Genomic DNA, 16,401 nt, shown 5'->3' with positions numbered 1-16,401 from the left:
AATGAGACATAAATGTCACAGGAATTGAAGAAAAACACCTGAGCCCAGAGTGGTGCTTCCACACTGTTTCTCATTTTCTCCCAATCTCTTTGTCTTTTCCTTCAATAAACCAACAAATGGTCATTTATTTATTTTTGTATTTCATTCATGCACGTTTTCTAACCTTCCTGGATGCCTTCTGTCAGCCAGGTGAAATGTTGAAAAGATAAATCACAACAAAAGGTTTTTATTACGTTAATAAATCATCTGATTAGCATGAACTGAAACCTCCTGCCGACTTCAACCTCCTGGCTTAGACATAAAGTAACCCAAACATGTTTCTGCTCACAATTGATTCTAATTCAATTCAGGTTATTTATATAACTCCAGGCCTCAATAAAAAAAACATCTCAAAGATAAAAAACAAACAGGTTCAATTCTTATCCAGTTATATTTAATCAATCCATATTTAAAATCAGTCTGCTAAGCTGAAGTCTACTTGAATAAGCTTTCAGTGCAATTCCCAACAATTACATTCAGGAATTCATAAAATGCCAATTAGTAAAATGTTGTCTGAGCAAACGATCAGATTGCATCAAAGTGAAGAACTGAAGAAACTCCACATCCTGAGCACTCCCAGTGGAGAAGGACCATTCCCTCCAGCAGAACCAGACTGAGTTCGAGCAGCCATCTGTCTCAACCGGCTGGAGGCTGAGAGGAGAGGAACACAGTGAGGAACACTAATGGTATAAATTACAGGATTTTCACACTTGATACATTTTCCAGACTCCAATATCCAGATTTCTACCATTTCTATTGTATAAATACAAAAGGTTAGATATAAAATCATAGATGCTACATATGTGAAACAAAAACATGGTAAAAAATATTTCAAATCATTATTTAAGTATATTTAAATCTGGACTTTATTTATTAAAATTACTTACAAGTCATTTTTATATATTTTGATTTGTATATTCACAGCTAAAGAAAAGGGATATAACATTTTTCCAAACTTCTCTAGGTCCTGTCATCAAACAGTCCATTATGTAGCAGCATAAATAAAAGGATGGGTCCCTGAGCCAGCCCTAACTAAAAAGAAAATTCATATTTATTTACATATACCTAATAGGGACGTTTTCAAGCCTAGTCTTAACGATTAGGAAACCAAAGTAATACCACCCTTCAGGTCCAAAGACAATTATTTCTGTTTTGTCTAAGTTTAACTGTGTCATCTTGTGTGTTTTCGGTTTGGTATTTGTTTACATTTAGTCAGGTGTTTTTTGTTACCAGTGTGACTTATTTCTTCACTCCCTGTTTCTGGTACCTTATTTGTTAGTTGTTGTAGATTCTGTTCTATTAGTTTTATTCTCAGATCTGTGTTCTGGTTTCCTTGGGTTTGTCTACATTTTGTCTTGTCTGGCTCCTCATGTTCTCGTCCCTCCCTAATAAGGTTCAAGTGCCCATCTGTCTTTCCGCATGCCTGATCCACACCTGTGTCTGTTTTGATTACCTGCCCTATTGTTTCATGTCCACCTTCGTTTGTATTTAAGTTTGTCTTTAAGTTTGTCTTTGTCCTTTGGCCCAAACTGAGCTTTGTGGTACCTCATAGATAGGAGGAAGAACTGGCACAAACACTGAGCTCTGTGGAACATTGTAAATATTGTTTAAGTATAACTGGCCTGAACACTGAGCTCTGTAGTACTTTCCAAATAACTTTGGTGTCAAAGAAGATTTATCATTTATATGAGCAAACTGGAATCCATTATACATATATGATTTACACCAGATTAGTGTTGATTGCCTTATTCCTACACCATCTGCAAAACATTTCAAAAGACAAATATAATTAATTGTATTAAATGTAGCATTGAGATTGTGCTATCTTTCCCAAGTGTTGTTTTCTGTTCTCTGACTTCCAAAACCTGACCAAAACTCTACAGGTTATTTCCCTGTAGATTGTCCCACTTCGGATTTGCTCTACGTTTGTCAGATGTTTTTCTGACAAATTGCGGTTCTGTTTTCTCTACACTGTTTTCTGTAAAGATTCTGGTTTTCAGTCATGCATGCATAAACATAGTTGTCACTGCACATATATGTGAATCATGCGTGGAAAGCCTCCCACGGATGCTGCTAGTCTAAACTACTCATCCAGCTTGGAATCATGTCACACAAAAGCTGCTAAAGACTTGAATGGAAACATCCATACATCACTGTCATATGACTTGTTATATCTTGGCCTAATTACTGTAAACAAAAAGGCACCCAACAGAGAAAATCCGGCGCCTTCAGCTCACAGTGGGCTTCTAAGCTTCCCGTAATTGTCAACACCTTTCCTTTAAACCCCTTTGACTCTTCATTCACTTGGGTGGGAACCAGTCAATAAAACTGCTAATCTTGTCAGTAACAGTCTAATTTGTATACTGTAGTGCCACTGATGTCTCAGTGAAAGCGGTAATAAGTTATTAATGTTAAAATGTTATACTTAGCAGCTCTAACTGGTCTAATGAAGGCTGGCTGAAGCACCAGTTAAAGCCATTGATGGAAAGCCCAAGTGTGTAATTTATTTCCCCGTAAAAAATGTGAAAGATGTTCATTTAAGTGATTCGAAAGTGTCGGCTGAATTTAAGTGTGATGACTTTGTTCAGCTTTAGTTGAGCTGATGAGAAACATATTTTCAGTGGCATGACCTGTCATTTCTCAGTTTCCTGTGATATTCTGGTTGATTTTTTTTTTTTTACAATTTCTCAATAATTGTAGCTTTTAGATTTATATTTTAGCAGCATCACTACTATCATTTGTTGCAGTGAAAAGGTAAGAAATTCAGTGGTGTGAAAGAATATGGCCCCCTTGTTAAATCATGCATTATCTGCGAATAATTACATTTCATCATTTTCAAAACCCACACCCAGGTCTGATTACTGCCAGACCTAAAGAATCAAAAAATAACTTAAATAGAACCTGACTGACCACATGAAGTGGACTGAAGTAGGCTTAAAAAGCAACACATCATGCCTCAATCTAAAGAAATCCAAAAGCAGACCTAAATCTGGCCATGTTGCAAGGTTCAGAGGATCTACACTCAAAGCTTCTGTTTCTTATGAGGATTAAACTGATGAGCATAATTCCACTTTTCCCTTCCTGCAGTGTTTCTGTGATTGTTGTCTCAATGGGAAAAGATGACACTGTTTTTGTGGTTCTTCTTCTGACTTTTAGAAGTGGCTGGTAAGTAAATAAAAGATGCGTTACTGCCACCAACTGGAGTATAGCAAAAAATTATGTGAGCTTTGGGTCACATAACTCAGTCACATAACTCGGATGTGTTGACATTTTTCTGTCATGTAAAAGCTTATTTGTTTTTCATCATATAGTCTAACTTAATTTCTGAGAAAGGTAACCTGTGTAGTTCTGGGTTTCATTCCTTAACAAAAACATTGTTTTAAGGGAATAATTCTTTATATTATAAGGGGCAAAAATGGGTTTTTGGATTCCTAAACTTGACAACCCCCTACTACGATATACGGCCTTACACTGGGTCACTTGTCATCAGAAACACATCAACTTCAGACATCACATTCTTGGACTGTAGGATTTATTACTTGCTTTGTGCACTGGTGTGTAGTCATGTTGCAACTGAAAGGGACAATCTTCAAATTGTTCCCACAAAATTGGAACAACTGGAATTGTTCACAACGTCTTGGAGACAAGAATCCCTTTCATTGGCACCAACCAGTCAAGCCAACTCCTGAAATACAGCACCACAGCATAATGTTAACCCCTCTGCACCAAGTTTTACACTTGACACAATGCAGTTAGGGAAGTGCTGTTCCCCTGGCAACTACCAAATCCAGAGTTGTCCATGGGAATGGCTGACAAAGAGGAAAAGATTTATCGCTCCAGAGAACATGTCTCCAGTGCTTCACAGTTCAGCGGTGGCATGCTTTACCCTTTTTGATCTGACAATTTACACCGTACTTGGTGATGTAAGGCTTGGATGCAGCTACTCCCCATGGAAACCCATCCCATGAAGCTCTCTACTCACTGTTCTTGAGCTAATCTGAGGGCCACATCACAATGGAGATAAGTAGCTCTTGACTCGTTAGAAAGTTGGTGACCTCTGCTCCGTCGTGCGAAATTGCTCCCACTTTGTTATAATACAAATAATAGCCGACTGTGGACAAGTGGCATCCTCTCACACTGGAATACTGAGCTCCTGAGAACAACCCAATTTTTCACAAATAGTAGAAAAGGCAGCCTGCATGCCGGCATGGGGGAATTTACACACCAAACCATGGAGATGATGGGAACACCAGAATTAAATAGTTTGAATGGGTGGGCAAATGGTAAATGGACTGAATTTATATAGCGCTTTTCCAGTCATACAGACCGCTCAAAGCGCTTTACACTAGTGCCACATTCACCCAATGGCACTCACTAACGCTCACACATTCATATACCGATACGCAGATCGGTAGGCAACTTGAGGTTAAGTGCCTTGCCCAGGGGCACATCGACATATGGCAAGAGGAAGCTGGAATCGAACCCACAACCTTCTGATTGCAAGACAACTACTCTTCCTATGGAGCCACAGTCGCCTTCAAATCATTTTGGCAATATTGTGTAAATGGTTTTGTTGCATTTCTTCTTTTTACACCTATGCAGATCTGTAAATAAGGAAAGCAAGTTCCTCAATTTCCATGTCTGTTTTTAATTAACTGTATAATTAGTTTTTCTTCTGTTACCAGTGTTTTTGCTTAATTACCCTTTATCATATTTTTCCACACCACCTCATTCAGCGGGTTATAACACCTTTGGATCAAGGTTTTATTAATGTGTATTCAAAGTGTTAATAATGTGTAACTGTGGCATATTGCTCAGTTTTAGTGCGTGTAAGTGTGCACATGCATGTTAGTGTGTTTTAGCTGAGATATATTTCAGTGACGACGCCTCCCTTTATGCTAGATTTGCCAGCACAACAATTAAACTCCGTGTCATTACCCTCCATTAACACCATGCAGGCTGTGATGGCCCTTACTCTCACACATACCGTGGCTTTGAGCTGATGATCAGGTTCAGTAATAAAAACTTTAGTGGTCATGAAAACATCAAATGAGCTGGTGGCTTCAGAGCACACACAGTCACACAGCTAGGTTTTCTCAAAGCCTCCTTTAGTTTTTACAGCTCCATTATTCTCCACACTGTGTTAGGGCTTGCGAGATATAGGACCCAGAATGCAGACGAGCAGGCAGCGTGATGGTAAGTGAAAAAGGTTTAATAACAAAAACTCACTCACAGCAGGAGGCAGGAACAAAACAACAAACGGGCAGGCAAGACAGGCATGGCATGATCAAAAAACAAGACTTGGTTTGAGAAATGTTTCCACGATAATTGACAGAACAGGTGTGTATTTATGGAGTGTAACCAGGCGAAGACAAGAAGACAGATTAATAGGTACAGGTGACCCGAATTAACAGAACAAAACGTGGCTGGAGCAAAACAGAGACTCTTGAACACAAACTAACAGAAACTAGAAAAACATGAAGCAAAAGCATAACCAGATCCGAAAACCAAACTTGACAAAACATGAACGAGACGACAAAACTAAAGCATGACCAGGAAAATAACAGAAGCATGATTCAAAACTTGAACTGTGAATAAGACCAACAAAAACCCAGAAACCATAAACCAAACAACCCCAAATCATAACACACTGTGTGTCTGCGTGTCCATTGTCTGAATAAACCTAAATCATGTCAACGTGCTGCTCTTTTCTTCTGCTTTGGCAATCAGGCGGAGACTGTCTGGTTGTTTGAGTCTTTGTCCTCTGAGGTTGAAGAGCTAATTACTGTCTGCATTCTGCAATTGGAGGTTTGAGCTGCCAAATGCTTGAGGCAGGACCTGCTATCCATTACCTTTGAGAGCAAAATCATCTTCTCATGGGTGTTATGATGCTCTGGAGAAATTTTGGCAATGCGGATTAAGAAAGAGTCCCTACCTTCCATGTCGTTCCTCTCGTTTTTCTCTACAATTTGTGATTTGGAGCTGCTTTCAAAGCAGAATGTGATGTTTCTGCTTTTTATTTCTGCAGCATCCAGCCTTATTTGCCTTTCACGATCTCCACTAAAGATTTTGTCTTTTCTTTCATCAACTAGTAATTTCTTCCACGAATAATTATAATCATCGAGTCCCTGAGTCTCTGACCTCTGTTAGGCTGTACTGACACCTCTCTCTTGTCTGAGGGCTTGTTTTGTCTCATGCACAATGTAATGTTAATTCAGAAGCACACCATTCTCAGTCACTATCATTAGGATTTACAAAAGTTATTTTTATAACATTTTTCATGCTGCACAGCTTAAATAATAAAACCAAAGAAAAAGAAGGTTGAAGTGTAGGCTTTGACTTCTGACATCTTTATTCTAAGATTTGCGAGGCAGAAAAAGAAGCTGTAAAAGCACACAGACAGAAGAACAGGTTTGCTGTGATTTTATAAAAATGTGCTTTTCAATGCAGAAAATACAGGTTGTTGCACATTTTTACGTAAAGGTTGTACAGTTTTGTATCTCAAGGTATAAATGAAAAAACACCTTTTTGAATTTATGGTAGATTTGCATGCAGTGGAATGGATGGATGGATGGATGGATGGATGGAAGGGACGGGACGGACGGATATGGAGATGGATTGTGAGACTGCTTTAGTGTCTGTTGAAAGCGTGGACCATTCATAAATCCCTGATGAACAATGATTGACAAATTTCATAATAGAAATTCTGTTTATAGTCAGTATTCAGAGTCTTATGTTAAGATCATTTTAAACATAAAATATATTTAATAGTATTTATATAAACCACAAACCTAACAGGCTGAGGCATTGAAAGGTCCAGTGTAAACTCAAGATCTTCGTCATGTTGGATCTTAACAGAGTATGATATTTACGTGGATTTAAATTCAGTTTAAACTAAACTGGATCCTTTGTCATTGGATATAAATTGGACCCATTTGTCTGTTAATGTGCGTCGGGATAAAATGTAGTTCTATAGAAATAAACTGAATAAACACTTCTCAAAAGGATGAAGAGCGCATCTTACATGGTGACATGCTGATAAAGGTGTCTGAGTTTTTATGCTTTCGGAGATATTGTTGACGTAACCCTAGGGGTTCAAATGTGTTCAAACGGTCAGAACTTTAAAAGTAGCAGGATAAACTATTAAGCTTCTGTAAAGGTGTTTTGTGGCCATTTCACTTTTACATTTGTTCTTCTGGCTTCCAATGTGTTTAGTTTTTTATTCACATTTCACATTTTTGTTTATTTAAAGTGCTACCAGTTTGACTTTAACTAACACCAGTTGGAAAACTGGAATGCTCAAATTTAAATGTTGACATTGTTACATGGATCTAAGATTTTTGGAGCATAGTTATTTTTATTTTTTATTTATTTATTTATTTATTTTTCCAACAGGTTTTTTTCATTTTGGCTTTACTGATGTTCAATAAATATAGTCATGGTGGCGGTTTTATACACTTCAGGTCGGATTTGAATCATTTTAAAATCTGATGAAGACCAGATAGTTTTTGTTTAGACCTTAGGAGGGTTCACTTTCTATGTGTTGTGACCTCTAAAGACCCTCAATAAAAATGGTTCTTTGCCAGCTGTTATGTGTCTGCACACTTGTTCATCACTGGTGTTAAGGAGCCTGATGACTTCTAGGTCTGAGGTCATATTCCTTTGATGAATATGAATAAAAAACAGCAAAAGAAAGACTTAAAAAAAACATTTAAAAAACGTCCAGAAAGCCTGAAGAACTAATAATCCAGGCTGGTTATTAATGTCAGAGTACAGCAAGGTTTGCAGTTTCAAAACCACTAAAAGATTTCACCATGTTGTTTTTTCACTCATTGAGATACCACAAAAAATGCTGGAGTTTTCTCTGCCTGTATAAAGTAACAAAATGCTGCCCCTCCCTCACCTGTTGCTGCACACTGCTATGCTGGCGTTTCTTTCTACTCTTGGTTACAAGAAGATAAATTTGGCTGTTAGAAAATATTTCTGGCCTCAAAAGGTATACTTTTACTTACAGTTATCATGCAGTGAGAATGTGATACCTGAAGGGATGACTCGAGACTTTTGCACACCGGTGCATGCATTAGCAATTTTATTTATCAAAATTTAATCATTTTTAGTTTAACACGTGTGTTCAATCTTGGTTCCAACAGAAAACTTTCTAAAAACGTGAACCATGACTAATGGTCCCTCAAACACTCATTTGAGGTTGTGTCATGTCTCTTTGCTACTTCTCATTCAGGTCTCTCGGTGTCTCGCAGGCACAGACCTTGGTAAGAGCCACTTCTGTAATCTCTGTGGCAGGAACGGGAAAGCAGGGAGAGATGGAGCGAAAATAAAATGGAAAACCGCGGGTAGGGGAATGAAGATATTACCGAGCAGCGCCTCCTGTGTTCCCTGCATGATAAATACTTGGCTCAGGAGTAAGACACAGAGAGAGTGGTAGAGGGGAGATAAAAGGTAATAGAATAGAGATGTAGAGATATAAAATGAGAAAAGCGAGGCGGAGGACTTGTGCTGGAAAACAAGTCAGGAGCTGCCTGAATATAATTCCCCTAAAACCCCCCGCCTTCAGATCTTCTGGCTGGTAACCTCTCATGGTATTTCTGAAGATGCCATTTCATACTGTTTACGTTCAGTATCACAGCAGAAAACAACCTGAGACTTTCTGCCAATGCTAAACTCCAGAGAGGGAGTGATGGATGAGCTTTATAACATGTGGAAGTCCAGATCTAGTGTCTTTAAAATTACACAAGGCTTGCTTTGTTCCAAGACTACCATGATATTATATTACCACCTTCATGAGATGCCTTTCATTCAGAATGAGGACAGAAAGGTGATCTATCATTTTCACCTGTCATCCACATGCTAGCAGGCTTTTACAGATGCTTTCTAATGCAAATTGTTTTAGAGAACAGAGAAGCACGTGATTGCGAAGTGGTACAAAAAGGACTCATTTTATTATTTTGCAAATAGGAGCTGCACAGTAATAACAAACCTTTTTGCGACTGAAATTTTTAAAGAATGATGTGTCCAATAATTGATAATCAGCAGTAATGCATGTACCTCTGAAGGCAGTCGATTGCACTAAATTTCAGTTAAGGATATCAGATTAAAAGGCAGTGAATACAAATGCACATCATACTTTCAGAATTTTATTTGTAAAACAGTTTAAAAATATTACTTAGTTTATTTGTATAGTACATTTTAGCAACAAGACAATTCAGTGTTTTACATGGTGAAAAAGCGTACGTTGCAGTGGCATGGTGAAGGAAAGTCAAGAAAAGTTGGACTACAGACTGAAATTAATGAATGCACTCGATGCTTTTAGGCCCATATTTTCGGTGCGTAAAATCAAACATGAGGCAACTCATTAGAACTGTTCTGACTCATGCATCTTGATAATGGGAGAATTTTCCTTTTAAAACTGGTCCACGTTTGGACCAAGAGAGTTCAGAGAGTTCCTGGTGCTCCATACCTTCCTCCTAGCTTCTTCTAGGAGAGCCCAGGTCAACGGCAGTCTGTTTTTAACAAAAACATTTTCTGCACAAATGAAGTTTCCAACTGTCATTTGCATTTGATCCAAATTAAGTTTTACTCTGGACATTCACCTGTGAGCGCTTCTAACATTACTGAGTAGGAATCTCTTGATCAGTTTCGGTAAAAGATAATTGTATATGCAGGTAAACTCTGCACACATGTTTTGATATTTGACACAGCTTCATTTAAAGGACATCCCTGGAGGATCACAGATATTGAGTTAAGTTTAGAAATGGCATCACTGTCTTTGCTGTTCCTTATGCGTCCCTCATTATATTTACAACATTCATTGCACCGACATTTCGCCATATCTGCACTTTTTCATTTCGCCGCCTTTTCGCTCTAATTAACAATGAAAATTACTTCCCATGTGAAAGAAATGTTCCGTGACCAAACTAAGCCATTGCTAATACGTGGTAATGTGATAATTACATGGTCATCAATTGGGAAAATTGAGCTGTTGTAATCTGAATAATGCAAAAGTTCATTTTCCAGAGTCCCAACATTATTTTATTTATTCACTTTTTTACTTATCCATTCTGCTGGATCCCATCATGCGTTAAATTTGTTTTTCTTTGGGTGTTCATTCATTAGCGCTTCCTTGTGCTTTCCTCCTAAGAAACATGTTTATCAGCTCGGGGATTCAGTGTTTAGGTGTTGCTGATGCAAACCATGAATGTGAATACGAGGCATGCTCAGTCCTTTCTGTTTATTTACCCCAGGGAGGTGATTAGTGTTGCCTTTTGTTAAGTTTCTATTTAAAAAAAGACTCTTTCACTGTTTGCATGTGAACAGAAACACCTGCATAGTTCAGATTATTGTTTCCATCTTTAACATTAAATAAATGATCATATAAAACTCACCTTACCAGCTCTCTGCCTTTATCTTCCCCCTTATATCCCCTTTAAAATGACTATTTTCTTCTCATCCTGATTTTAAGCTGAGGGAAGGGCTGTTCTCCATCTTACAGACGGGTGCTTTTCTGTACCTCCTGCAGTCGGTGGGTCACCATCTCTAAAATACAGAAATGTGAGAAAACACAATGAAAAACGTTCTCTGGTTTTTGCAGGAAACACTTTGAAAAAAGAAGATATTCTCCTGTAAATTTTAGAATATAGACCTGCTGATAGATTAACCTTGTTTGAGAAAATGTCTGAGCAATTCAGCCCCTTTAAATGTTATTTGGGCCCTGAACTATGGCAGTTTTTGGTACACATTCATACTCCTGTTAAATTGAAGCTATAGCAAATCAATTAAACATGTGCAAGTTCCAAAGAATATGCTCTATATTTACAGTCATACTCAATAAATTAAAATAGTATTGAGAAGTTAATTTATTTCAGTAACTTCATCACCAATTGAAGCAACACATATAGATTAATTCCACACAGACTGATGTTTTCAAGCCTTTATGTCTGTTAACTAGGATGATTTTCCATTTACAGCTAATGAAAACATGTATATATATACAGTACAGACCAAACGTTTGGACACACCTTCTCATTCAAAGAGTTTTCTTTATTTTCATGATAATGAATATTGTAGCTTCACACTGAAGGCATCAAAAATATGAATTAACACATGTGGAAATATATACTGAACAAAAAAGTGTGAAACAACTGAAAATATGTCTTATATTCTAGGTTCTTCAAAGTAGCCACCTTCTGCTTTGATTACTGCTCCGCACACTCTTGGCATTCTGTTGATGAGATTCAAGAGGTAGTCACCTGAAATAGTTTTCACTTCACAGGTGTGCTCTGTCAGGTTTAATAAGTGGGATTTCAAGCCTTATAGATGGGGTTGGGACCATCAGTTGCGTTGTGCAGGAGGTGGAGACAGTACACAGCTGATAGTCCTACTGAATAGACTGTCAGAATTTGTATTATGGCAAGAAAAAAGCAGCTAAGTAAAGAAAAACGAGTGGCCATCATTACTTTAAGAAATGAAGGTCAGTCAGTCCGAACAATTGGGAAAACTTTGAAAGTGTCCTCAAGTGCAGTCGCAAAAACCATCAAGCGCTACAAAGAAACTGGCTCACATGAGGACCGCCCCAGGAAAAGAAGACCAAGAGTCACCTCTGCTGCGGACAATAAGTTCATCCGAGTCACCAGCCTCAGAAATCGCAGGTTAACAGCAGCTCAGGTTAGAGAACAGGTCAATGCCACACAGAGTTCTAGCAGCAGACACATCTCTAGAACAACTGTTAAGAGGAGACTGTGTGAATCAGGCCTTCATGGTAAAATAGCAGCTAGGAAACCACTGCTGAGGACAGGCAACAAGCAGAAGAGACTTGTTTGGGCTAAAGAACACAAAGAATGGACATTAGACCAGTGGAAATCTGTGCTTTGGTCTGATGAGTCCAAGTTTGAGATCTTTGGTTCCAACCACCGTGTCTTTGTGCGGCGCAGAAGAGGTGAACGGATGGACTCTACATGCCTGGTTCCCACCGTGAAGCATGGAGGAGGAGGTGTGATGGTGTGGGGGTTGCTTTGCTGGTGACACTGTTGGGGATTTATTCAAAATTGAAGGCATACTGAACCAGCATGGCTACCACAGCATCTTGCAGCGGCATGCTATTCCATCCAGTTTGCGTTTAGTTGGACCATAATTTATTTTTCAACAGGACAATGACCCCAAACACACCTCCAGGCTGTGTAAGGGCTATTTGACCAAGAAGGAGAGTGATGGGGTGCTGCGCCAGATGAGCGGAGCAAAAGGTGGCTACATTGAAGAACCTAGAATATAAGACATATTTTCAGTTGTTTCACACTTTTTTGTTCAGTATATAATTCCACGTGTTAATTCATAGTTTTGATGCCTTCAGTGTGAAGCTACAATATTCATAGTCATGAAAATAAAGAAAACTCTTTGAATGAAGGTGTGTCCAAACTTTTGGTCGAGTATATATCATCATTTTAACATGAGGTAGATATACAATATGTTGTAAAACACATTAACAGAAACCAAGAGCCAATAAACGTAGACGTTAGACTCTAACCTTACCTGTAATGTCACGAACGTTTTTGTTTTGATCTATTATTCTCTTGCTTAAATTACTTTTTCCCTGATGCAATAGTTGTGTGCCTTATTAAAGAAATGTAGGTCAAAAATCAATCAGAAAGGGTTAAAACAATAATACATTGTACTCCGATATAAGGGAGATTTAATGGTAATAATAAATGGAAACGACCGAACACCTTCCCCTGTTCCTCTGTTAATTTCCTTTTTTTGGGTGGTGAGATGATTTCTCTCCTGGCTTCATGCTTCTCTGCTGTGATTGAGTCTGTTTCTGTGTTTAGTCGCTCCCTCTGCCCTCCTTCTTCTCCCTTTGGATTTCATGTGTTTTCTCTCCTTTGCACTTCGTACTGTTAACTCAGCAAACACTACCTCTTATTACAGTGCATAACAAGAGCTTAAGAGCTCTTGAGAAAGTTCATCTTTCTGCTGCAGTCCTTCCTCATGTTTTCTCTCCTTTTATCTATTTTCTATTTTCCCTCCCACCTGTCTTCCTTTATAGCAAACGCTGAATGCTTTTGCTTTCTTTTGAGCATTGGCGTGAAGCCTTTTTTTTCTTGGTGCCTCTTCAGTAATTTCTTGTGACTGTTATATGCTCCCAGTCTTCTCTCGAGCTTCTCAACAGACTTCCACATGAGTGGAGTTAATGTTGCCTTTAGAAGGGATGAAACTTTCTCCATTAAGACACACAAACAAAATTAGGAAGGCATTTCCATCTGAAACAATGACACTTTCTGGCAGACCAGTATTCATATTTTCATTGGACATTCATGTCAGCTGATGTTGGATATATTTCATGCTTTTACCAAGATACAAAAACAAATAAATGCACCTAGAAATAAAACTGGAATGTAAATGAGATGCTAAAGAGGAAGCAAGCAGTGTTGGACAGAATTTTATTTATGCAAGCTTACAGAATTAATTTTCACCTTGAAAATTTTTGCCAGCTTTTATAACTATTTATTTACAAGTTTCTTTAAGTTCAGTTTGATCACAAGCAAACTTACATGTTAAAGCTAAACTAATGCTTTGTTAGCAGAAGGTGGTTCACCAAGTTACAGCGCTCGTTTTTCAATTTGCCACCCAGGTCTAGATGATAATTAAGTGGATAGTAGAAAGTGAAGACAGGTAAGAGATAAATGGGAGAGAGCAGGTGGATATGAGATGGACAGAGAGAGTGGATGACAAGGGAGAAAACAAAGCATACAAGAGTTTATAAAAGGAGAGGTTTCTGAAACAATTAAGATGAGATGAGTTTTTAACAAAGGTGGGAAGTGATGGATGAGTGCACAAAATGAGAAAATATTGTTGCTGTGGTGTTAAATGAAAGTGAAGAAAACAAATCATCTTTTCCCTCTGTGGTCTGTCTGTTTTAACCTTAAAACTCAGGATATTATTGGTCAAACAGTTCGCCACAATTTGTCTGGACTGAAATAAATCACCTGCAGACAGAAATGGCCTGCACTCGTATAGCGCATTATCAAGTCTGAATACTCCAAAGGGCTTGACACTTCAATCAGTCATCCACCCATTCATACATGCTATTAGGCAGACTGACAGAGGTGGGTGGACGACTGAGATGGACAAAACAGGGGTTTGAACCGGCAACACACCGGTTACAGAACAAACTCCTGCCACTGTCGCCCCCAGAGACACAAACACTAAAACGCCCACCTGTAATTATGTCTTTAGGATGAGAATACCTGCAAATCTGTAATGTTTAAAAATTAGTGAGATAAAAATCCAGGTAAGCTTTCTTTGATTTAAACATATACGGATGCATCTCAATATATGATAATATTGTAAAGTTGATTTATAGATTTATTTAGTTTAATTATATACATACTGATGTTTTCAAGCCTTTATTTCTGTTAATTATGACAATTTTCCGCTAGCAGCCAATTAAAACATGACATTTAAAAACAATTGAAAAAAACTTTCATGAAAGTATGTTTTAAAATGTATGACAAACAAGCTTCATTGTAATGTATATTCTGATTTACTGAGATGTACAGGTTCATCTCAGTAAATATTAATATTAGCAGCTTGATGTTTTCTGTTATGTCTTTGAGGAAGTTAACCCCCTCAAATAAATATATTTCTGCAGACCAGAGATGGGATTGTAAATGGTTCAGTTTGCCAGGACTTGGACAGTCAAGAAAGGACCCCAGAACTCATTAGAGGTGGCTTTATGAGTGAAGCACACATGTTTTCTGGCAGCCCCCAGAGCATTTAACAGTTAGTTATAGCAGGGACTTAACATCACCAGACACAGAAGATGCATTAGACACAACAGAAACCATTTCCACCACTTGATGGAGTTTGACACAGGCTGCATTGTTGGTCTGCATGAGGTCGGGTTGTCTTGCTCTGCAGTTTTCATTGACCTTTCCACTGTAACATCTTCAGGTCACACATGATGGACAATATCACAATGCAAACTGCAAGCCTCATGCAAACTCACAGAGAAACCTTTCAAGTGGGGGCAGACAATTATTGTAGAATATATATACATATATATATATATATATATATATATATATATATATCGTTCGTTCGTCGTCTTCCGCATATCCGGGACCGGATCGCGGGGGCAGCAGACTCAGCAGAGACGCCCAGACGTCCCTCTCTCCAGACACCTCCTCCAGCTCCTCCAGGGGGAGCCCAAGGCGTTCCCAGGCCAGCCGAGAGACATAGTCCTTTCAGCGTGTCCTGGGCCGTGTCCTGGGCCTCCTCCCGGTGGGAAGTGCCTGGAACACCTCCCGAGGAAGGCGTCCCGGAGGCATCCGGTATAGATGCCCGAGCCACCTCAACTGGCTCCTCTCGATGTGGAGGAGCAGCGGCTCTACTCCGAGCTCCTCACCCTATCTCTAAGGGAGTGCCCGGCCACCCTACGGAGGAAGCTCATTTCAGCCGCTTGTATCCGGGATCTTGTTCTTTCGGTCATGACCCAAAGTTCATGGCCATAGGTGAGGGTAGGAATGTAGACCGACCGGTAAATTGAGAGCTTTGCTTTTCGGCTCAGCTCAGTGCCCCCATTACTGTGGCAGCCGCACCGATCCGTCTGTCGATCTCCCGCTCCATTCTTCCCTCACTCGTGAACAAGACCCCGAGATACTTAAACTCCTCCACTTGAGGCAGGAACTCCCCTCCAACCTGAAGAGGACAAGCCACCCTTTTCCGGTCGAGTACCATGGCCTCGGACTTGGAGGAGCTGATCCTCATCCCAGCCACTTCACACTCGGCTGCGAACCGCCACAGCGCATGCTGTAGGTCTTGGCTAGAGGGGGCCAGCAGGACCACGTCATCCGCAAAAAGAAGAGACGAAATCCACTGGTCCCCAAACCAGACCCCCTCCGGCCCTTGGCTGCGTCTAGAAATCCTGTCCATAAAAGTTATGAACAGGACCGGTGACAAAGGGCAGCCCTGCCGGAGTCCAACATGCACTGGGAACAGGTCCGACTTAGTGCCGGCAATGCGGGCTAAACTCCTGCTCCGCTCGTACAGGGACCGGATGGCCCATAATAAAGGGCCCCCGATTCCATACTCCTGGAGCACCCCCCACAGGGCATCACGAGGGACACAGTCGAATGCCTTCTCCAGGTCAACAAAACACATGTGAACCGGTTGGGCAAACTCCCATGAACCCTCGAGCACCCTGTAGAGGGTATAGAGCTGGTCCAGTGTTCCACGGCCGGGACGAAAACCACACTGCTCCTCCTGAAGCTGAGGTTCGACCATTGGTCGGACTCTCCTTTCCAATACCCTGGCGTCGGCCTTACCAGGGAGGCTGAGGAGTGTGATCCCCCT

At 39.7% G+C, this 16,401-nt stretch overlaps 1 protein-coding gene and 1 long non-coding RNA gene across 4 annotated transcripts in view; one reads left to right on the top strand and one right to left on the bottom strand.

The window, feature by feature from the left end:
• pvrl2l (PVR cell adhesion molecule related 2 like) overlaps positions 1-16,401 on the top strand; it is a 396,229-nt gene that overhangs the window by 331,530 nt on the left and 48,298 nt on the right. The gene's annotated exons all lie outside the window — the stretch shown is intronic.
• Positions 415-16,401, bottom strand: part of LOC124879327 — a 27,149-nt gene continuing 11,162 nt past the window's right edge. The window contains exons 2-3 of the long non-coding RNA XR_007041001.1: positions 10,440-10,590; positions 415-690 (exon numbers count right to left, since the gene is read on the bottom strand). This is a non-coding gene — a long non-coding RNA (uncharacterized LOC124879327). The remainder of the gene's footprint in view (positions 691-10,439; positions 10,591-16,401) is intronic.

The sequence above is a fragment of the Girardinichthys multiradiatus genome, chromosome 13 (assembly GCF_021462225.1).
Source record: "Girardinichthys multiradiatus isolate DD_20200921_A chromosome 13, DD_fGirMul_XY1, whole genome shotgun sequence".
Classification (NCBI taxonomy): Eukaryota; Metazoa; Chordata; class Actinopteri; order Cyprinodontiformes; family Goodeidae; genus Girardinichthys; species Girardinichthys multiradiatus.
This window is presented reverse-complemented; position numbering and strand designations above follow the sequence as displayed.